The 23,229-nt window shown below is 38.6% G+C and overlaps 1 protein-coding gene across 12 annotated transcripts in view; it reads right to left on the minus strand.

The window, feature by feature from the left end:
* Positions 1 to 23,229, minus strand: part of RAPGEF4 (Rap guanine nucleotide exchange factor 4) — a 301,768-nt gene that overhangs the window by 172,884 nt on the left and 105,655 nt on the right. For 2 of the 12 annotated variants that reach the window (XM_059167028.1, XM_059167026.1), the window contains exon 1: positions 1,752 to 1,928. The exons of 9 other annotated variants lie outside the window; for them this stretch is intronic. The gene's annotated coding sequence lies outside the window, so the exon portion shown is untranslated. Of the gene's footprint in view, positions 1 to 1,504; positions 1,649 to 1,751; positions 1,929 to 23,229 lie in introns of those variants that run through there. One more of the 12 variants, XM_059167027.1, reaches the window with a different exon arrangement.

Genomic DNA, 23,229 nt, shown 5'->3' on the forward strand with positions numbered 1-23,229 from the left:
ATGACTATTCAAACTTCCCATTCCCTAATCAATACCTCATTTGGCCACTGCTGCTGTTGACTATATACCTTGACAAAGACGCCTTGGAAAGGGTCTTTTTTGCTTGCGGCAGGCTCATTTGAAATGAGCTCTTGCTATGTTCATCATTTTGGCAAACAAGGACAAGTTCAAGGAAATTGGAGGCCAAACTTGACAGAGCACTGGGTGCAGCTGCTGGCCCAGCTGTGCAATGAATCTCAACTGGTCCATTACCTCCAAAACTCAACTATTCAGCACAGCCTTCCCTAGTCCTGCACTCCTGTCGGTCTAATATATTTGGCAACAGCCATTATTTCAGAAATGAATGCTCATGTGTATTTATAGCAAATCGCATGCCTGCTCTATCAACAATTAAAGAGATTAGGATTCAGCAGACATATTCCTCTAATTAGGACAAGATGGAAGACATAATATATAGAATACTGCAGTTTGGTCAAGGTTTATTCTTTCCTAACAAGACTGCCATGCTGCTTTTCATCAGCCACACATCCATTCTCTCTAGGCCCACCCTGCCCCCTACCGAACGCTCACTTCCTGTGTCTGTCCCATGGAATTTTCAGTCAGGGGAATCTGTTTGCCGTTGACACTTCCAGTTTCCCCTACCTCCCCTCCTCAAACTACACTTTAGGCTCTGTGGACTGTTTTAGGCTTGTTTTGAATAACATGTGGACAGCACCATGTGGCCACTAATTTCATGCAGTTACGCCCTTCCCCTGGAGCCTGGGAGTATGTTATATGCTCACACTTATGTAGTCTCTCCTCTGAACAAAAGCCCGAACTCAGTGTCTGGGCCATAAATTCCATCTTGCTTCACTCTTACCCATGCATTATTTAAGCCATCTTCTCGGGGAGCCCGCATGAGAATTTCCCTCAGACTAACAATCCGCAGGCGCTTTGCACACTGTTTTAACGGGAAATGTAGGATATCTGAGAGGGTTCCACCCATTTGCAGTCTTGATAATGAAATATGATAATCTAATTTGGTAAAAATAAACTGTGAAATCAGAGATTTGAGGCAAAAACTTTAAAGATGCAATTCAGACGAGCAATCAATGCTTATTCAGCTTCTGTACCATCTCAGCTTTCTCCCTGTGCAGATGCTTAAGTGATGCTAAATTAAATAATTGACAAATTTTTAAAACTGCTGGAAATTACCATCTGTATTTAATTTTGGAATATAAAAAGGTCCATAGAAAACACCCTTTATGATTATTTTGTCTAATAACAGATATGAAACAATACAAACATCCCAGTCATAAAATATAATGCGTTCCGAGCAGTCTGGCTTACATATTCAAACAGAGTTTTTCAAAAACAAAAGACCACAGGAGGAACGAAATGCTGGGTTACCAATACATTTTTTTTTTTTAAGTGAATGGCAAAAGAACAGAGTTTTTAGTTTAAAATCTGCCTCTCTAACCCCTCACCTCCCCCACAAAACAAAAAACAAAAACCAAAAACTCACCCACAGGCTTCCTATAGACAGTAAGGAGAACCATCACTTTTTCACGTTTCTCTCTCTCCTGGACAAACACTGGGCTAAACTGTCCTCTGTTAAGAACTTTATTAGGCTGATATTACATCCGTACGAAATGAAGTCTACGGCTGTAAATAAACATGCTTGAAGCTCTCATGAAAACACAGAAAGAGAAACAAGCTCCCTGCGTGGGAACACACTGGTAAATGCGTGGATAAAACAAGCTGAAACTTACACCAGACACTTCCTCCAGGTCCAGCACGGCAGTAGCCCTAAGGGTACATTCTAGTTTTTTTTAATCCATGTTCTGTTCTTCTCACTGATGGGACTACTCAGGCACATGGTCAAGTTGCAATCAGCTTCTCCCTCAGTGATGTATGAGAGCTGGGCTGATTTATCTTGTCTTTCTGCAGCATATTAGCACTAATGTTTCTGCGTATGCATCCTACCTTTCTTTAGCCGTAGCCCCGGCTTTATCATTGGTAATCTAAATTAAAGAGCCAGTGAACAGAGCAGGGTTGTTGTCCCCCACCCCTCCCTGTTTTCCATGAAACAATTGCCAGGCAGTCATTCCCGGACAAGGATTCCACTGTTTATTCTATCCAGCCTCCCCTTCAATATCCCATTGAGACTGGAAGTCAGTCGCAAAAGGATAGGTCCAGCGAGACTGTCTTAGTTCAAAGGTCTATTTATGATTTATCCTTTAAAATGGTGCAAAGGACCTCAGGAAATATGAGGGAGAGCTGTCGTTTGCCAGTTTTTCAGCCCAGAATACAGACTTGACACTGTTTACAAAACCACAGTAACTTGATACCCCACTTGCTGCCCATGGGGCAGTGTACCTTTGGCTGACTTTTATTCCTGAGAAATCTTTCTTTTTCCACCCATGTTTGTTTTATATATGCATCCTTTAGTGTTAATTTTAATGAGGAACATGAGTGCTATAATTTAGCAAGTTACATATGAGAAGGACAAAAATCTACAAAAATTTGGGGGAATCAATCAAACAAATCATTATTAACCTTGCCATAACCTGTTAGTAAGTAGCAGCTGAAGCATGAGCCAAAACTGTATTTATTTCTGGAGTTGTCAGTTCCTTGCTTTAAGACACATTTAGAATTTCCTCAATCTCCACAAATGTTTGGGAAGAAGAAACACGTCAGAGTGCATTTTCATATGAAAGTTTTTAATCTTTCCAAATTTTTTGCTCTCTTAGCAGGATCTCAATGCTTTTAGCCCAGATTTTCATGATTACTGAAATAATATTAGGCTTGTTTTCTCATTTTAAACAGCATAACTTTTTAACAGCTGTTAAGCAACAGAATTTGGTGGATAATAAAGTATAACAAGTTTCAACTTCATTTTTGTATATTTTTGTTAAGAGAAAATATGATCGTTTTCATAATTATAAACACATATTACATCTTTCATTTTGCTTTTTTTAAAAGATTTTATTTATTTATTTGACAGAGACAGAGATCACAGGTAGGCAGACAGGCAGGCAGAGAGGGGGAAGCAGGCTCCCTGCTGAGCAGGGAGCCCGATGCGATGTGGGGGCTCAATCCCAGGACTCTGGGATCATGACCTGAGCCTAAGGCAGAGGCTTAACCCACTGAGCCACCCAGGCGCCCCAAGTTTGCTTTTTAAAATTAATAAATTATGATATCCATTTCCATATAGGCATAAAATGTAGACTTGCCATTTTTAGTAGTTTTTAAATTTTAATTCCTAATTCCTTGATACTTACATTGCTTTAATTTTTCATTATAAAAATATAATGTTTCTTTTCAGACAAGCAAAATATTCACATTTCAGGCCCTTGACCAAAAAAAAAAAAAAAAATCAGTCTCTAACTTTCTGTTTCTCAACATTCTTCAATACTGCAGTCCAGAGAAATACACTTGGGGGTTCTGCTTGAAGACTCTCTGGGATATCAGTTCCTCTAGATGATATCCCTGGTGAAACTTTAATCATTTATATTAATTTCTATCCTCTAGAACTTGGTTATACTGAACTGCTCCACAAACATTCAGAGTAATTATTTTAAAAATTTAAATCTGGCTTGTCACACCACTGCTTAAAACTCTGCATCGTTTCCGGTTAGTCTTAGGATGAAAGCCAAAATCTTTATCATGGCCTTCAAGGACTCAGTTTCATTAAAATTAGAAGATAAGCCCACCTTCCCAGAACTGACTGGCTGGGATTCAGAACCATCAATCAATCAAGTATTGAACCTCTGCTCTTTACTGGCCGGTCAGCATAAATATGGTATCCAAGGACTGGTGTGGGATGTGAGAGAATTCCAAAAGCAAATTACATAGGCCTTTTCCTTTAGTTTGAGAGTAACATCCACAAATAAGATTTCATTACAAACCAGCTTACAAACTATGGTGAATCAATATGAAGCAAGTCAGATTTGTAAATGCAAAGTGAAGATAATATCAAGGTTTAGAGGAATAAGATAAAAGGAATCATTTCATGAATGTTAACTGAAACTGACTTAGGCCAGAGGAGGAAAAGAGAAACAAGGAGCAGAAACTCTAAAACAAAGTATACTCTAGCTTGGTCCAATGTCTATGGTTTGCACCAGCTAAATTAATCTTAGATTTACATTTTTAAAAGTCAACTACTCCATAATTATGGTCCTGAGTTTCTTCAATAAATAATTTCTATACATTCATTATATTACTATTGATGTTACTTTCCTTCAAAAGTTTTCTTTATTTTAATCACTAAAAGAACCACATGATAAACTTCACTAACTTCTAAGTAACATCACAAGATCTTGAGTATATGAGATTTCTCATAACTAGAGACAACATATTAACCAAGAACAATATAATCCTTGAATACAAATTGTGTGTAAACTTACATATAAAATAATGTAAATGCCCAAAGACATGAGAAGTATCCACGGAGTGATAAGATCTTGACAATGGCCCAATGCATAATAGAGTAACACTGTAAGGCCCCACGAGTCCAGGTGTATTTACTATACTTCCTGCCACTGTCCTGAAAATTCATACCATTAAAGTCTACCCTTGGAAGAAACCCTAAGACTATGGAACCAAACTGCCTGAGTTCAAATAACAGCCCTGCCACTTACCAACCGTGTGACCTTGGGTAAGGTACTTAAACTTAATGTAATGTGTCTTTCAAATTCATCTCTAAAGTGGGTTTTGGTCATAAAAATGCTTTTGGTCATAAAAATAACTCATATCAGTCCAACCTTCTCACAAATAACAATAGTAAACCCTGGATAAAATATTAAAAAACAACTGCTACTTGAAGGCACTGGAGAGTGACAAGAACAGGAAAGAGCTAATGGGAGAGGGGGAGCCGGGGGTGTGGAGAGGATAACACTTGAAAGAATGGCTCTTGATAAATTACTCATGTTCTAGAGCTTTTTATCTAAAGGGAGACCCAGTCAGTCAGTTCCACATAGTGGTTAGATCTCTGCCCTCTTACTATTTGAGAAATTAGAGATGCAGCAGCTATAAAATGTGGGAGGAAGCCCCAGAAAGAAGAGAGACACAGAAGGGAAGCCCCAAATTCAGTACATATAATCTGAGCAAATTTCTGACTCCTCCCAATACTATATATACATGTAGCAGACTTCAAGTATCCCAGCTAAGATGGCAAGAACTAAACAGATTTTTGCTGCTGTCTATCACAGGGAAGACAAACTTGGAATCTGACTGTTAGACTAACTGCCTACTAAAACAGAAAATCAATACTCTAAAAGGTATGTAACATAATTTGGAATCTCTATAACATGTCACTAACAATGTCCAAGATACATTCCAAAATTACTAGATAGGCAAAGAACAGGAAAGCCCATCCTCAAAAGAAATAGACCAACTCTAAGATGACACAGATACTGAAATTAGCCCACAAGGATTTTTAAAGCAGGTATTATAACTATGCTAAAGAATATAATAGAAATTTCAGCAGAGAAGGAGAAATTACAAAAAAAAATTGGAAATTCCAAAACTAAACAAAAAAATCTGAAAAGAAAATTCATTGGATGATCTAACAGCAGATTAGGAAAAAAGTAATAAAAAGTTCTCAAAGAACTTGAAGATAAATAATATAAATTATCCAATTTGTGAAAAAGCAAAGAGAACTTTAAGAATGAACGAAGTCTCAGGGTCCAGTGGAAAAAAAAATTGAACAAAGTTGAAAAAATAATAATCCAAATTTGCCAAAATTTGGTAAAAACAATGATATAAATTTATAAATTTGAAAACCTCTGTGAATTCCAAACAGGATAAGTAAAAACAAAACAAAATACAAACCCATGCCAGGGCACATATTCAAACTACTAAAATTCAAAGACAAAGAGAATATCTTGAAAGCAACCAGGGGGAAATGGCATATTATACACAGGATAAAACTATACTAATTTCTCATCAAAGGTAATGTAGGCTAGAACATAGAAGAATGACATCTTTATAATGTCAACAGGAACATTAATGGTCAAGCCATAATTCTATATCTGGCAAAAATATTCTTAGAGAATGAAGGCTAAATGAAGACATTTTCAGAAAAATAAAACCTAAAAGAGTTAACTGCCAGCAGATCTGCACTACTTAAAAGGCTGAAGAAAGTTCTACAGGACAAAAATAAATTCCACAAATTTGGGTCTATGGAAGGAAAGGAAGATCACTGAAAATGGTAAATGGTAAATATGTAAGTATAAAACACACACACACAAACATACACACACAATCCTTTGAAATGCTTTCAAAGACATACAACTACTTCTTAAAAAAAATTATTACATTTTATCATGGGGCTTATAACATAAATAGATGTAACATAAATACGTGCCAAAACAGCACAGAGGATGGAGGAGTGATGCGGTTGAAATATTTCAATGCTTGACGTGAAGCAGCACAACATTACCTCTAAGTAGAATGTGAATGGCTAACAATATATATGGTAATCTCTACACAATCACTAAACATGAATGTAAAGAGAGACAATTAAAAAGCCAATAGAAAAACTAAAATGGAATTTATGGTAGCTATGAAGGTGCCACACTTGGATTTCCCTTCTAGAAGAAACTTGACAATCAGCTGTGAGGAGTGCACTTTGCTGACACCATCCAACGGCAGCCCCTTTGTGATCCACGGTCAGTGAATCAAAGCTATGTTCTTTGCAGTTAGTCAGTGACTGAACATGACAGGGATATGTGTACTTGGCTAATTCTGCCCAGTGCAACACTCATCTATCAACAATCTTTGACCAAAATCGTACAGCAGGCTGGCAGAGACTTTCTAAAAATCATAATGCAGTTTGAGGTTCTTTCTACCTATTCTCCTTTCTTGCTCCCTCTTTTCACAGATGTCAGATGCCTGCCTCTCTCCTCTTTATCTTGCACATATAACTTCATCTTGGCACATGCTTCCTGAAGAACCAAACTAGTGCAGAATTCTGAAATGTATTCAGTTACATCAAAATAAAGCAGGAAAGGGAGGGAGAGGAATAAATAAGTAGTGGCATGAAGGGAAAACAAATAGCAAACTGGTAAATCTAAATCCAAACACATACATAATTGTATTAAATGTGAACAGATAAATACTCCAATTAAAAATGGAAATTGCCAGAATGGGTAAAAAATTAAAACTCATCTATGTGTTCTCCATATTCTTTAAATACATGGAAAATACATGGAACAGATAGTTTGAAAATAAAAGCATGGAAAAAGAAAAAAGAAAGCTGGAGTGACTATATTATCATACGAACTAGATTTTAAGGCAAAGAGTATTACCAGACATACGGACACTTCATAATGATAAAAAAGGGAATTCATCTGAAAGAAGTAAAAAGAATAAATGGATATGTGCCTAATAATAGAATATTTTGAAACAAAATCGACAGAATTACTGAATAAAGAGACAAATCCAAAATCATAGTTGGAGATTTTAAGACTGTTTTCTCAGTAATTAATAGAACAACAAGATAAAAACATAACGAAACAAAACAAAAACCAAAAACAAAACAAACAAAAAAAAGAGTGAGAACATGGAAGACCTAAATATCACTATCAACTATACTGGCCGATTTGACATTTACAGTACACTACACCTAACAACTGCAGAATACACATTCTTTGCAAGTGTACATGGTACATTCACCAACACAGACAACTGGTGTACTATAAACAGAGTCTCAATAAATTACATGTGACTGAAATTCTACCAAATACATTTTCTACCTATAATTTAATTAAACTAAAAATAGTAACAATACGATACCTAAAACCCCCAAATATTTGAAAATTGAGAACACACTTTTAAACAACTCTTGAATGAAAGAAGAAATTGAGGGAAGTATTTTGAAGTAAAGAGTAATGAAAATTCAATATATCAAAATTCATGTGGGACGCCTGGGTGGCTCAGTTGGTTAAGCAGCTGCCTTCGGCTCAGGTCATGATCCCAGCGTCCTGGGATCGAGTCCCACATCTGGCTCCTTGCTCTGCGAGGAGCCTGCTTCTCCCTCTGCCTCTGCCTGCCATTCTGTCTGCCTATGCTCGCTCTCGCTCGCTCTGTCTCTGACAAATAAATAAATAAAATCTTAAAAAAAAAAAATTCATGTGCCATAGTTAAGTAATGAGAGGGAAATTTATAGCTGTAAGTGTTCATAGTAGAAAAGGATAAAGGCAAAAAGCAGTGACTCAAATTTTCAACTGAGAAGCTAGAAAAAAAGAGCAAATTAAATACAAAGGAAACAGACAGAAGGAAATAATGATTCTTTTTTTAAAAAGCATAAATAATGAAAAAGAAAACAAAAACAATAGAGAAAATCAAGAAAACCAAAACTTAGTTCTTTGTAAGTCAATAAATTTCACAAATTCGTAGCTAGACTGATCAAGAAAAATTAAAATAAGGGAATAAAAATTAGTATCAGGAATGAAAAAGATGTCTCTAGAGATCCGAATATGTTGAAGAGAAAATAAGTAACTATAATAAACAACTTTATGTCAATGAACTTGGAAACTTAGATAAAATGGACAAATTTCTTAAAAAATAGAACTTAACTAAATCAACACAAGATGAAATTACAAATCTTAATAGCTCAATCTCTCTTAAAGTAATTGAACACACTATCTTTCCCATAAGGAAAACTCTAGGTTTTCTGGTTTCCTGGTGAATTCTATCAAATATTGAAGGAAAAGATAATATTAATCTTACACAAACTTTTTTTCAGAAAATGGAGCAGGATGGAAGCTCCCCCAACTCACTGAATGAGGCCAGCTTAATCCTGATGCCAAATCTGACAAAGATACTATGAAAAAAGAAAATTACAGCTCAGCATCTATGAATATAGATACATAAATTCCTTAACAAATATTACCAAATAAAACTTAGGAATATACAAAGATAATCATCCTGTTTGACATCGTGACCTACTAGGGTTTATCTTAGGAATGTAACAGTTTTAACATTTAAAAATCCATTATTATAATAGATATACTACCAGAATAAAAAAGAAAAAAACATAAAGAATTTTAATACACTCAGAAAAGCATCTAACAAAGTTCAATATGAACTCATGATCAAAACTCTCAGCAAATTAAAAATGGATGGGAGATTTCCTCAATCTACAGCTGTAATCTTATTTAATGATGATGTATTGAATGCTTTCCCCCAAGATCAGTAACAAGAAAAGGATGTCTACTCTCACCAGTTCCTACTCACCTGGTGCTGGAGGGCCTAACCAGCACAAGGCAGAAAAGATTAATAAAAGGAATAAAGGTTAGAGAGAAAGAAATAAGACTCCCATTTTCTGCAGATAACACAATTGGTTAGATGGAAAAATCACAAGAAACTAAAATGGGATGAGGGTACCTACCTCATATAGTTGTTATAAGAATCAAATGAGTTTAAATTTGAAATGTGTTTAGAACTGAGCCTGACATGTAGTAAGCACGGCATTAGCACAGGCAAAATTTAAAAATGCATGTACCTAAATATAAAACCTGGAAGGGTTACATATTAGCTTATGGACAATGAGTATATATTTATTCATCAGAATAGCTAATAGAGAACTACTTTAAGGAACAAGGTTATCTTCGTTCTGGGAACCAGCTTATAACAAAGTTCAGGGCAAGTAACCCCAGGCTGCCTAGAGAATGGTCAGTTCTCACTAACATTCCTAAAACAGAAAGATGAAGTATGTTACAGTTTGACACTACCTACTGAGCTACTGCTTTTATATGATTTATTATGTCTACATAGTTATACAAACAAGTCCAGCTGTTTTTAATGAACACATACCTTGCTGTGATCTATAAGTATTCTCACAGTAGAATATCTATGAAAGACATTTAAGTAAAAAAAAAAAAGTAGTTTGTATAATTGTGTTTACAGTATAGTTCGATTTTTAAGGCAAAAAGACAGGCATATATGGTAACTGCATTGATATGTGCATGGGAAAATGTCTGGGAAATATCCAAACAGAAGTGTTAGTAGTGGATAGCCGCCCCCCCCACCCCAATAGTAGTAGAAAGGACTTTCATTTTTTTACTTAACATCTTTTGTATAAGGTTTGAATTTTTAGGAATATTTATTGATAGTTTTACTTTGTAGCTTAAAAAATAAAATACTTTACTAATGCAAAAAAAATAAACATTTACAAGTCACAATGTTTAGAGTTTTTTTGTTTTCTAAGTCAAACAAGAGGAAAATAATTCTTTTGTGTCCTTTAAACAAAGGTAGAATTTTATTTTAGACACCAAGAGCATATTCCAGATATCTGCATCTCTAAGATCCTTCCAGCGTCCCTACTTTCCTCTACCCCAGAAGAGGAGTGGGGAGAGTTACAGACCCAGGTGCGGTCAAATGTTCAGTGTGTGGACATAGGTGGGTTTATCAGAACTGAGAGCATGATAAGGCAGTAGGCTTGATGACCCTGTGAGCCCACCTGCTTCACCTTAATTCATACCTTCTCACTCCACCTGGACTCCAGGAATTGGCTTTCCCAAATCCCACACCTGGGTGCATGGAGACCGTGGGTAGAAATATGGATCAGAGATAATCCATTACCACTGGAAACCTAGAATTTTAATTAGAATGCCCTTAAAAAGGGTCTAAAATTCATCTACAGACGACCACTTTCCACATAAGGAAACCAGTCCAGGGAAGTAACCTGCCCAAGGTCATGGGGTTACTAAGTCACCCTGGCAGGGCTCTGGAGAATGAGGACAGCATCCTCTCTGTTACAACAGGGAGAAGGTCTAAAAGCCCAAGCCCTATTAATGGCAGACCAGGGGCTGTGACTTCATGAACAAAGACAGAAGAGTAGGACGCAGGCTCAACCAGGCTCAAAAGGAACAATCATCCTGTCTTTATCATAGACCTTTAAATTGGAGTGCAAACATCAAAAACTGGCTCTGTTATTCATTTCCTTTAATACTAGTGTTCCCTAAGATGCATATGTGCTTTCTCTACAAATAATCCATTAGTACAAAAGAGAGAATGTTTCCTATTTGAGATATGCCTTCTGGCCACATCATTCAGAGATGCTCTTAGTATATAACAAACACTAATGAAGGGCTCTTGTTAGAATGTTTTCCACATTTTGGTTATAGGCAATAGAAAACCTGGAGATACTTAAATTAATGCAATGTGTTCTATTATGCTCTATCAAACTGTTTTTTTTTTTATAGTGGGAACTATGAGTCAGTTTCTAAAGTTTAGGAGGCTCAGGATTTACTTAAAATCAGTAAATCAGAAACTGATTCAATCAAAGTATCCTGCAAACTTGTGCAGAACTGTGAAGAAATCCCTCATTCCTCCATGCTAAAAAAAGAGAAAAGTTCCCACAGAACAGTAAAAAATAGCACTCCCAAAGATTATGAGCTAAGATCCATTCTTAAAATGTAAAGTAATTGATAACCAAATAAAAAAATCATTCTTACCTATTTATCAATATAAGTTCTCTAAACTCTCCTATGGCTGGTTATTAACACTGATAAATGGTTCTAATACCCTCAGAACAAAATTGTTGCCTTTATTCAACATCACATTTTTCCATTATTAACAGAAAGCCTTTCAACAAATTATCTTAAGGTCCTCAAATGCATTAGAAATGTTACATACACCCTCAACCTGCAAGAACAAATCTTGAGGTTAAGGAGAGGCATATCTGCATTTGTTATAAGAAGTTAACAGGAGAGGTCTAAGTGGCAGTTTCTGGCTGAATGCTGTTCACATTTCATTTCTAATGAAATTTCATTTCTAATGATTTTCCGATACTAAAGCTTTTTAAGACTTTGATCTTTTGTGAAAACTCAGTAGGATGATACAAACCTTCCAGCTGAACAAACAGACTTGAGCAGAAAGACCATTGCCTGAGCATTTGCCTCAGAAAGTATCATCTGCCCTGCCTTCACCCCAGTGTTTCATTAAAGTGGTGTCTTTCAAAATATGCAAATGACAGTAATAATTTGAACAAACAAATGAATTAGGTGAGCTTCTATAGGCAATTTACTCAAGGTAATTAAGAATGCTAAATAAACAAATTATTATTTTAAATGGCAAGAAAGCTTTAATTAAACTTGATTTCTATACTTAAAATGAAATTACTAACTCAACAGAAAGGATCCAGTGTGAATTAAAAGCAAAGTGTCAAGAAGGAAAAAAAAGACTGTTCACTCTGACTTTCGATTCACAAGATTAGGACCAGGTGTCACTTCATTTTCACTGGAGCTCACTCAGAGAAAAGTATCTCTGTATATGAATTTAGAATTGATAAAATGTATTTGAGGTGCCTCAAGCATGAGCACATTTTAAATGGTAAAGATGCTAAGCAAAAATAGAATCAACCTAAACCCAAACTTCTTTCCAACTAGCATTTCAATCTTTCTCTGCCAATAAGACATGGAACCCAGCAGGCTATGGTTCATCCAGGAATGCCGAATAGTCCTCCTGTAATGGGTAGAGGGACATGATAGCCCATAGTAGACCCTCCACTGTGGTACGATGGCCACAAGCCATGAATTATGTTTCTATGATGGACCAAACCACTGAGCCCCAACCATGGAATAAAAATGACCATGGAAATAAATCTCCACAGTTATCCTGAGATGGATGAGGTTAAAACATGGTCCTATTAAAGTAGATAACACATAGGTATTTAGTCCTACAAAAGAACATAATCTTAAAATAATTATAGCCTATTTTTAAAGCTTCAAGTAACCTTAAGTAATCTCCAAGACTAGGCATTTCCATGTCTCTTCCCTTTTTAATGTTTTATCCCCATAATTTTTTTTTTTTTTTAATTTTTTTTTTTATTTTTTATTTTTTATAAACATATATTTTTTATATACATATATTTTTATCCCCAGGTCTGTGAATCACCAGGTTTACACACTTCACAGCACTCACCAAATCACATACCCTCCCCAATGTCCATAATCCCACCCCCTTCTCCCCAACCCCCTCCCCCCGGCAACCCTCAGTTTGTTTTGTGAGATTAAGAGTCACTTATGGTTTGTCTCCCTCCCAATCCCATCTTGTTTCATTTATTCTTCTACCCACTTAAGCCTCCATGTTGCATCACCACTTCCTCATATCAGGGAGATCATATGATAGTTGTCTTTCTCTGCTTGACTTATTTCGCTAAGCATGATACGCTCTAGTTCCATCCATGTTGTTGCAAATGGCAAGATTTCATTTCTTTTGATGGCTGCATAGTATTCCATTGTGTATATATACCACATCTTCTTGATCCATTCATCTGTTGATGGACATCTAGGTTCTTTCCATAGTTTGGCTATTGTGGACATTGCTGCTATAAACATTCGGGTGCATGTGTCCCTTTGGATCACTACATTTGTATCTTTAGGGTAAATACCCAATAGTGCAATTGCTGGGTCATAGGGCAGTTCTATTTTCAACATTTTGAGGAACCTCCATGCTGTTTTCCAGAGTGGCTGCACCAGCTTGCATTCCCACCAACAGTGTAGGAGGGTTCCCCTTTCTCCGCATCCTCGCCAGCATCTGTCATTTCCTGACTTGTTGATTTTAGCCATTCTGACTGGTGTGAGGTGATATCTCATTGTGGTTTTGATTTGTATTTCCCTGATGCCAAGTGATATGGAGCACTTTTTCATGTGTCTGTTGGCCATCTGGATGTCTTCTTTGCAGAAATGTCTGTTCATGTCTTCTGCCCATTTCTTGATTGGATTATTTGTTCTTTGGGTATTGAGTTTGCTAAGTTCTTTATAGATTCTGGACACTAGTCCTTTATCTGATATGTCGTTTGCAAATATCTTCTCCCATTCTGTCAGTTGTCTTTTGATTTTGTTAACTGTTTCCTTTGCTGTGCAAAAGCTTTTGATCTTGATGAAATCCCAGTAGTTCATTTTTTCCCTTGCTTCCCTTGCCTTTTGCGTTGTTCCTAGGAAGATGTTGCTGCGGCAGAGGTCAAAGAGGTTGCTGCCCGTGTTCTCCTCAAGGATTTTGATGGATTCCTTTCGTACATTGAGGTCCTTCATCCATTTTGAGTCTATTTTTGTGTGTGGTGTAAGGAAATGGTCCAATTTCATTTTTCTGCATGTGGCTGTCCAATTTTCCCAGCACCATTTATTGAAAAGGCTGTCTTTTTTCCATTGGACATTCTTTCCTGCTTTGTCGAAGATTAGTTGACCATAGAGTTGAGGGTCTATTTCTGGGCTCTCTATTCTGTTCCATTGATCTATGTGTCTGTTTTTGTGCCAGTACCATGCTGTCTTGATGATGACAGCTTTGTAATAGAGCTTGAAGTCCGGAATTGTGATGCCACCAACGTTGGCTTTCTTTTTCAATATCCCTTTGGCTATTCGAGGTCTTTTCTGGTTCCATATAAATTTTAGAATTATTTGTTCCATTTCTTTGAAAAAGATGGATGGTACTTTGATAGGAATTGCATTAAATGTGTAGATTGCTTTAGGTAGCATAGACATTTTCACAATATTTATTCTTCCAATCCAGGAGCATGGAACATTTTTCCATTTCTTTGTGTCTTCCTCAATTTCTTTCATGAGTACTTTATAGTTTTCTGAGTATAGATTCTGTGTCTCTTTGGTTAGGTTTATTCCTAGGTATCTTATGGTTTTGGATGCAATTGTAAATGGGATTGACTCCTTAATATCTCTTTCTTCTGTCTTGCTGTTGGTGTAGAGAAATGCAACTGATTTCTGTGCATTGATTTTATATCCTGACACTTTACTGAATTCCTGTATAAGTTCTAGCAGTTTTGGAGTGGAGTCTTTTGGGTTTTCCACATATAGTATCATATCATCTGCGAAGAGTGATAATTTGACTTCTTCTTTGCCGATTTGGATGCCTTTAATTTCCTTTTGTTGTCTGATTGCTGAGGCTAGGACCTCTAGTACGATGTTGAATAGCAGTGGTGATAATGGACATCCCTGCCGTGTTCCTGACCTTAGCGGAAAAGCTTTCAGTTTTTCTCCATTGAGAATGATATTTGCGGTGGGTTTTTCATAGATGGCTTTGATGATATTGAGGTATGTGCCCTCTATCCCTACACTTTGAAGAGTTTTGATCAGGAAGGGATGTTGTACTTTGTCAAATGCTTTTTCAGCATCTATTGAGAGTATCATATGGTTCTTGTTCTTACTTTTATTGATGTGTTGTATCACATTGACTGATTTGCGGATGTTGAACCAACCTTGCAGCCCTGGAATAAATCCCACTTGGTCGTGGTGAATAATCTTTTTAATGTACTGTTGAATCCGATTGGCTAGTATTTTGTTGAGTATTTTCGCATCTGTGTTCATCAAGGATATCGGTCTATAGCTCTCTTTTTTGGTGGGATCCTTGTCTGGTTTTGGGATCAAGGTGATGCTGGCCTCATAAAATGAGTTTGGAAGTTTTCCTTCCATTTCTATTTTTTGGAACAGTTTCAGGAGAATAGGAATTAGTTCTTCTTTAAATGTTTGGTAGAATTCCCCCGGGAAGCCGTCTGGCCCTGGGCTTTTGTTTGTTTGGAGATTTTTAATGACTGTTTCAATCTCCTTACTGGTTATGGGTCTGTTCAGGCTTTCTATTTCTTCATGGTTCAGTTGTGGTAGTTTATATGTTTCTAGGAATGCATCCATTTCTTCCAGATTGTCAAATTTATTGCCGTAGAGTTGCTCATAGTATGTTCTTATAATAGTTTGTATTTCCTTGGTGTTAGTTGTGATCTCTCCTCTTTCATTCATTATTTTATTTATTTGGGTCCTTTCTCTTTTCTTTTTGATAAGTCGGGCCAGGGGTTTATCAATTTTATTAATTCTTTCAAAGAACCAGCTCCTAGTTTCGTTGATTTGTTCTATTGTTTTTTTGGTTTCTATTTCATTGATTTCTGCTCTGATCTTTATGATTTCTCTTCTCCTGCTGGGCTTAGGGTTTCTTTCTTGTTCCTTCTCCAGCTCCTTTAGGTGTAGGGTTAGGTTGTGTACCTGAGACCTTTCTTGTTTCTTGAGAAAGGCTTGTACCGCTATATATTTTCCTCTCAGGACTGCCTTTGTTGTGTCCCACAGATTTTGAACCGTTGTATTTTCATTATCATTTGTTTCCATGATTTTTTTCAATTCTTCTTTAATTTCCCGGTTGACCCATTCATTCTTTAGAAGGATACTGTTTAGTCTCCATGTATTTGGGTTCTTTCCAAACTTCCTTTTGTGGTTGAGTTCTAGCTTTAGAGCATTGTGGTCTGAAAATATGCAGGGAATGATCCCAATCTTTTGATACCGGTTGAGTCCTGATTTAGGACCGAGGATGTGATCTATTCTGGAGAATGTACCATGTGCACTAGAGAAGAATGTGTATTCTGTTGCTTTGGGATGAAATATTCTGAATATATCTGTGATGTCCATCTGGTCCAGTGTGTCATTTAAGGCCTTTATTTCCTTGCTGATCTTTTGCTTGGATGACCTGTCCATTTCAGTGAGGGGAATATTAAAGTCCCCTACTATTATTGTATTGTTGTTTATGTGTTTCTTTGATTTTGTTATTAATTGGTTTATATAGTTGGCTGCTCCCACGTTGGGGGCATAGATATTTAAAATTGTTAAATCTTCTTGTTGGACAGACCCTTTGAGTATGATATAGTGTCCTTCCTCATCTCTTATTACAGTCTTTGGCTTAAAATCTAATTGATCTGATATAAGGATTGCCACTCCTGCTTTCTTCTGATGTCCATTAGCATGGTAAATTCTTTTCCACCCCCTCACTTTAAATCTGGAGGTGTCTTCGGGCTTAAAATGTGTTTCTTGGAGGCAACATATAGATGGGTTTTGTTTTTTTATCCATTCTGATACCCTGTGTCTTTTGACAGGGGCATTTAGCCCATTCACATTCAGGGTAACTATTGAGAGATATGAATTTAGTGCCATTGTATTGCCTGTAAGGTGACTGTTACTGTATATGGTCTCTGTTCCTTTCTGATCTACCACTTGTAGGCTCTCTCTTTGCTTAGAGGACCCCTTTCAATATTTCCTGTAGAGCTGGTTTGGTATTTGCAAATTCTTTCAGTTGTTGTTTGTCCTGGAAGCTTTTAATCTCTCCTTCTATTTTCAATGATAGCCTAGCTGGATATAGTATTCTTGGCTGCATGTTTTTCTCGTTTAGTGCTCTGAAAATATCATGCCAGCTCTTTCTGGCCTGCCAGGTCTCTGTGGATAAGTCAGCTGCCAATCTAATATTTTTACCATTGTATGTTACAGACTTCTTTTCCCGGGCTGCTTTCAGGATTTTCTCTTTGTCATTGAGACTTGTAAATTTTACTATTATGTGACGGGGTGTGGGCCTATTCTTATTTATTTTGAGGGGCATTCTCTGAACCTCCTGAATTTTGATGCTTGTTCCCTTTGCCATATTGGGGAAATTCTCCCCAATAATTCTCTCCAGTATACCTTCTGCTCCCCTCTCACTTTCTTCTTCTTCTGGAATCCCAATTATTCTAATGTTGTTTCGTCTTATGGTGTCACTTATTTCTCGAATTCTCCCCTCGTGGTCCAGTAGCTGTTTGTCCCTCTTTTGATCAGCTTCTTTATTCTCTGTCATTTGGTCTTCTATATCACTAATTCTTTCTTCTGCCTCATTTATCCTAGCAGTGAGAGCCTCCATTTTTGATTGCACCTCATTAATAGCTTTTTTGATTTCAACTTGGTTAGATTTTAGTTCTTTTATTTCTCCAGAAAGGGCTTTTATATCTCTCGAGAGGGTTTCTCTAATATCTTCCATGCCTTTTTCGAGCCCGGCTAGAACCTTGAGAATTGTCATTCTGAACTCTAGATCTGACATATTACCGATGTCTGTATTGATTAGGTCCCTAGCCTTCGGTACTGCCTCTTGTTCTTTTTTTTGTGGTGAATTTTTACGTCTTGTCATTTTGTCCAGATAAGAGTAAATGAAGGGGCAAGTAAAATACTAAAAGGGTGGCAACAACCCCAGGAAAATATGCTTTAGCCAAATTAGAAGAGATCCAAAATCGTGAGTGGGGAGAAAGGGGATAAAAAGAGGTTCAAAAAGGAAGAAAGAAAAAAGAAAAAAAAAAAAAAAGAAAAGAATTTTTTTTTAAAAAAGAAAACACCTAAGAAAAATGTAAAAAAATATATATATATATTAGATAAACTAGTAAAAAATCGTTAAAAAAGAAAAAGGTAACAGTTAAAAAAAAAAAAAATTTTACCCGAAGGCGAGAAAAAAAAAAAAAAAATGAAAAAGAAAAAATTAAATTAACTGCAAGACTAAAAAAAATCACAGGAAAAAAGCCATGAGTTCCGTGCTTGGCTTTCTCCTCCTCTGGAATTCTGCTGCTCTCCTTGGTATTGAAACCGCACTCCTTGGTAGGTGAGCTTGGTCTCGGCTGGATTTCTTGTTGATCTTCTGGGGGAGGGGCCTGTTGTAGTGATTTTCAAGTGTCTTTGCCCCAGGCGGAATTACACCGCCCTTACCCGGGGCCGGGGTGAGTAATCCGCTCGGGTTTGCTTTCAGGAGCTTTTGTTCCCTGAGCGCTTTCCGTAGAGTTCCAGAGGACGGGAATACAAATGGCGGCCTCCTGGTCTCCGGCCCGGAGGAGCCGAGAGCCCAGGGCCCCACTCCTCAGTGCGCCCTCAGAGAACAGCGCCCAGTTACTCCCGTCTGCCTGACCTCCGGCCGCGCTCCGAGCTCACCGAGCCTGCGACCGGTTCAAGGTAACACGGAGCTGCGAGCTTACTGTCGGCTCTGTCTCTGTAGCCGGCTTTCCCGTTCCAATACCCGCAAGCTCTGCGACACTCAGACACCCCCGATCCTTCTGTGACCCTGCGGGACCTGAGGCCACGCTGACCCCGCGTGGGCTTCGCTCCGGTTTAGCCTCTGGAGCGATGTCCCTCCGCGGAACAGACTTTTAAAAGTCCTGATTTTGTGCGCGGTTGCTCCGCCGCTTGCCGGGAGCCGGCCCCTCCCCCCGGGGTCTATCTTCCCGTCGCTTTGGATTCACTTCTCCGCCGGTCCTACCTTTCAGAAAGTGGTTGTTTTTCTGTTTCCAGAATTGCTGTTCTTCTTCTCTTCGATCTGCCGATGGATTTTCAGGTGTTTGCAATCTTTAGATAAGCTATCTAGCTGATCTCCGGCTAGCTGAAGCAGTCTCAGCTTGCTACTTCTCCGCCATCTTGACTCCTCCTATCCCCATAATTTTAATGGGACTCTGATTAGACCCCAGCCACCAGAACTGGCAAGTAGCAAAGCCCTCAAGAACCACCTGTTTTCTTCTCCACATGAAACACCTTGCCTGGTGGAGCCTCCTGGGTCTTCTGTCTTCCACCTTCTGCCCAGCGTCCCACAAGAATACACAGGATGTGTCCTGTCCCCTTGGCTCCTGGCTTTCTGGTCAGGCAGGATGACCCAGGGCAGGAAGCTAAGAGTGTGAGCCGGGTGGTGGCAGAACAGAGCAGGGAGGGGCCTGGAGACAGGCTGGAGAAGCCATTCTAAGTCACTATCTTTGGCATCTGGGCCCGGTCACCCTGCCATGCAAGATGATTTTCATATTGTTTCCCTAAATAGTCTGCCTGGAGAGTGACCCTAGGGATACTATTAAAATATCAATGATAGTGATAAGAAGTTTATGTCAAGCCTATGTTCCAAGGAGCAGGAAGAATTCCAGATTACTGTGTTTTCCCTTGTGTACTCGCGCCTTCATTCTGGAGAGGCAATCGTGTAACTGCTGACCCCAACTAGAGAGGGAACAAGTCATGTATAGAAGTCAAGAGATCTGAAGGGGCCAGTGTCCCTAATTCTTCTGTTTGCTCCTTTATCCCCTCATGTGTTCATCAGTAAGAGTCATTCATTCATCAGTCATTTCCACACTTAAGGTATATACAGAGACACCATTCTAAGATAGAGGAGACATCAAACAAAATGCGCTGGACACGCGGGGTGAACTGAGAGCACTGTGGAGGAGCATCCAGTATTTGAGGAGTGAGAGGTTCAGGGCAGAGTGTGGGGGAGCGGGGAAACAAAGAAAGTTGCCAGTGACCAAACATCGGTCACTGCTCCTTTGACCCACCAGAAGGGGAGTTGTGCACAGTGTGATGAGAGCTTTGTCTCTCGACTTCGAGCAGAAACTGCCAGAGCGCTGAACATATCTGTTGTGTCTAGCACAGAGCATGACATGCTGTGAGGTTTCAACGTATATCTGCTGAATAAATGAATGATCTAAGAATCTGGATTTGCCCTGGGGACTTTTGTTGGACAGAACCTTAGTGAGTGGGCATATCAGAGGACACTATAACCCTCTAGAATTTGCAGACAAGAAACTTCCTCTAAAATGTTTGCACAGAGACACAGAATTGTATGAACAAAGTATGGTGGGTGCGTAAAATGTTTTCAAGTCAGTGGATAGATAAAAGGTGGTACATTCAATCAACAGAATACTGCAATGAAAAAAAATCTACTGACATATACTACACCACAGGTGAATTGCAGAACCATTCTATTCAGTGAAAGGAGCCAGAAATGGAGACCACGTGTCACAGTATTACACTGATAAGAAATGTCCAGGGAAGGCATATTTCTAGAGATGGGAGTAGATCCATGACTGCCTGGGTGGTGGGAAGGGATTAACTACGAGCAGCCAAGAGGGATCGAAGCAGGAAGAGGAAACTGGTCTGAAACCGGACGGTGGTGATAGCTGCGCCATCTTGTAAAGATTCTCCTTGAATTACACACTTGAATGGGTGAATTTTATGATACATAACTACACTCACCACAGTTGTTTTGAAATTTTTGCGAAGGGAGTCATGAATTATAGGTTTGTCATCATGCTGTTATGAGGGGGCTGCTATGTTGGAAAACACAAAGCCAGGAGTCCGCTCAGAGTTGAAAAGAGCCCCATCTCCTAATTCCCAACCTCAGTGCCCTCCCTAAAGAACCTGCTCAGTGGTTGCCAGGGCTGGATGGAGGGGGGAACAGGGAGTGACTGCTAAGTGGGTCTGTGATTTCCTTGTGGGGTGATGAAAAAGTTCTGGAAGGAGTGGTAATGGCTGCAAAACATGACAAATGTCCTTAATGCCACTGAGTTGTACACTTAAAATGGCTAAAATGGTCAGTTTTATGTTTATGCATTTTACCAAAAGCTGTGGCCATGTCTGAGGAATATTTCCATATTTCCCTTTCATTTGCCAAATTCATTCCCTAGAAGCCACAGGGGCGGGGTGGTGGTGGCAGCTGCTGTCCCTAGCCATCTCAAGGCAGGATGTCTTAGTCCAGGTGACATCATAGCTCTAAGAAGTTTGTTTGCTGTACTCTATTACCTTTCCTTTGATTGGCAAACATCAAATATTAATTTTAAAAAAATCTGGGCTTGGTTTGCATTTTAATCCTGCCCACTTGAAACTGGTTGGCCTCCTTCAAAACAACATAGGCAGGGACGTTCCCTGAGCTGTCTGGCCATTCATTAAGTGTTGCTACCCTGGCTTCCTGCTCCCTGAAAGTGTAGGAGGCAATGACTTCTCCTGACATGGATTGAGCCATGGCATATTATGAAACACTTGCTGTTTGTCAGAAATACTTTAGGTCCATAAATCTCTAGGACTCCCTGTCCCCATATAATCCAAAGCAGCTCCATCGTGCCCTGGAACGACTTCCACATGATCCCTACTGCAAATGCCCTAAGTTACTATCATCCACGATGATTCCTAGAGTACTTTTTTCACCAGTATCATTTGCACTAGTATCAGCCTATCTATAAGGTGGTTAGAATGTTCTTTTCTTTTTCCCAATAAGAAGACAAGTTGCTAGTGAATTAAGTAAGTTTCCCAAGGATGTCAATTTATATAGGGTTAGAACCAGGGTCTAAACATGCTTAGTATTCATATGTCTGATTGGTGGTGTACATAGAAAGTAAGGATTATCAGCAACAAAACATTTTCTACCTCAAAGATGACTTTAAACTGATCCTTTCATTTTGAGATTGGTTAAAATATGCCTGCAATTGAATGGAGTGGAAAAAAAGAAACAACCCCAGGCTTCCATTTGGGGGAAAAAAAAAATGGAGAGCAAGCACTAAATGCCAAATGTCTATGAGAACTGCTCAGAAGAATTACTTCTTTGCTGCCAGCCAATACTCACAGGGACACACTGTGGCTGAATTTTTTAATTGTGCTTTTTAGATGCTGGATAATTTTCTGACTACTAAAGACAATCATAGCCAAGCCTAACAATAAAAGTAATTGAATCTCATGCTTGAGAGGATACAGCTGATTCACCATAGGGTGTAGGAGAGGAAGGAGGCAAATAAGAGGAGGTGAGAAGTCCAGAAGTAATTTTTGCTCCATGAAAAGCACAGACTGCCTTCACGGTAAAAAAGCCTGAGATGGAAGGGAGTTCTTATCCTTCAGACCCATTCTCCTGTGTGGCATCTGAAAACTATCGACTATCAACACAATTACAGCCTGAACCCTAGCCTCTGCCCCAGGTCCCACAACCCCAGCTTAGGATGTTGAGATGAGATTTCCAAGAGGGGACAGGGTGAGGCCACAGCCATTCTACTCTTGGGAGGCTGTGTCTGCTCTACCTCTTCCTGGGGCTGGGCAGGAGGGAGCAAATAGACTTACTCAGCAGTGTACGCTGACCCACCAGAAACTTATATGTTCAAGGAGAGTCTTCGCCTTACGTATACATCAATTGCATTCAACCTCAAAGAAGAAGTTTCTTCTATGTGTAAGGCAAATAACACAAACACCACACAAGCCCTGCCTTAAAAGGATGAACAATTTAATGGCAAAAGTACTAGCAGCTGTCAGATACAAGCCAGCCAGCCACCTGGTGTCAGAACAAGATCTATTTCTGTAAATATTAAATGTGCACAGATTTCAAGATTTAGTTGGTAGCCACAGAGAAGGCCTTCACAGATTGGCCTTAACAGAGAAGAGCTCCTAGTATAGGACACTTGGGTAATTACTTAATTTTCTCTTCTATAAATGGGGATTCAGGCCCACAATCTCAAAACCAAACACAAAGTGAAAATCAAAATGGCTGCAATGAAATATATGAATATGAATGTTCACAAATGGGATAAGGATTATAAATATCTTCATGTCCTCGAGAATAGAGTTTATATTTCTACTTAGCTCCAAAGAGTGACATTATCCCTTTTTCTTTTCCTTTACTGCGCTTATCCAATTATTTTTAACATCCTATATTCCCTGGCAAGGTCTCTCTTTTTCTAGA

Source organism: Mustela lutreola, chromosome 3 (assembly GCF_030435805.1).
Source record: "Mustela lutreola isolate mMusLut2 chromosome 3, mMusLut2.pri, whole genome shotgun sequence".
NCBI lineage: Eukaryota > Metazoa > Chordata > Mammalia > Carnivora > Mustelidae > Mustela > Mustela lutreola.